The following is a 1,146-nucleotide window of genomic DNA, read 5'->3' as shown; positions in this document are numbered from 1 at the left end:
ACGCCGGACACTGAGTGATCACAATAGCTCACCCCGAGCTATCGCTCAGGTGAGCTAAAAACACATCATTTTGAATGAAAAAAAGTCAAATAATAACGAAAAATAAACTTCTCTTATAATAAAAATTCAATATCAAATACACATGTAAAAAGATTGTTTCATAGGGATTCGTACAGACCAAATTACTTACAGCTGCTACTGTAGAGAACCACTCTTAAATGAGTTATTTTTTAACTTACCAGTATGTTATTCATAGTAACAGCTGTTGTATTTGGTATTTTATTTTCAAGAATTGTTCTCATATTTGGACTTTCTTCATTTCAGAAAGTTAAGTACTAAGAAATCTGATAGATAAAGTAATGTTAACATTTAATACCAAATTTCTTATTAATGACAAGAGGGAAGGATGTTAATAAATCTGATATACTAGTATGATATGCACGTACTAATAAATGTGCCGTTGAATTTTTGCAGTCAAGTAAATTCAATTTTTTTGTTGATACAAACTTAATTTCGTGTTTTTTAAACAAGAATTGTTTGAAATCATACAGCAGAAGCACACGAAAAAACGTAAAATGGTGTAAAACGGATGGTATTGCATATATTTTTTATGAATTGTTAAACAACACATGTCAACCTGATAAACCAGTCACTGTTTTGAGTGTTTTCCCTTAAAGCAATAACTTTTGAGTGCCAAAAACTTATCACCACCAATAAACTTATGCCAGATTAATCAATTAATCAAGAAAACAATCTTGTTAACGATCTTTCTAAAATGTCTGTACTTGTAACTTAATTCAGAATCAGCTATCATCACCAACTGCGCACTAATTAGCATAACGCTTTACAGCAATGACCGCATAAGATTAAAAATTTAAATATATAATGTATTTAAATTTGTAATCGCATCTTATGCAAGGATGTTTAAGAAACATCTGCAAATGAGGCGCATTTTTGCAGAGGCCTGTAACCTGAGTATATTCAATCAAGATTCGTGCCCGAAAAAAACATACATGTGCCCAAAAAAGGAGACAAATGGACTGTGTTCATAATTATTTTAAATTCCAACCCCAGACATTCATTGGCATCCCAAAAACATACAGCAGACATCCATAGAACATGCATAAAATAACACATTCTAGTAAG

The sequence above is a fragment of the Dreissena polymorpha genome, chromosome 9 (assembly GCF_020536995.1).
Source record: "Dreissena polymorpha isolate Duluth1 chromosome 9, UMN_Dpol_1.0, whole genome shotgun sequence".
Classification (NCBI taxonomy): domain Eukaryota; kingdom Metazoa; phylum Mollusca; class Bivalvia; order Myida; family Dreissenidae; genus Dreissena; species Dreissena polymorpha.
Note: the sequence above shows the minus strand (reverse complement) of the source record.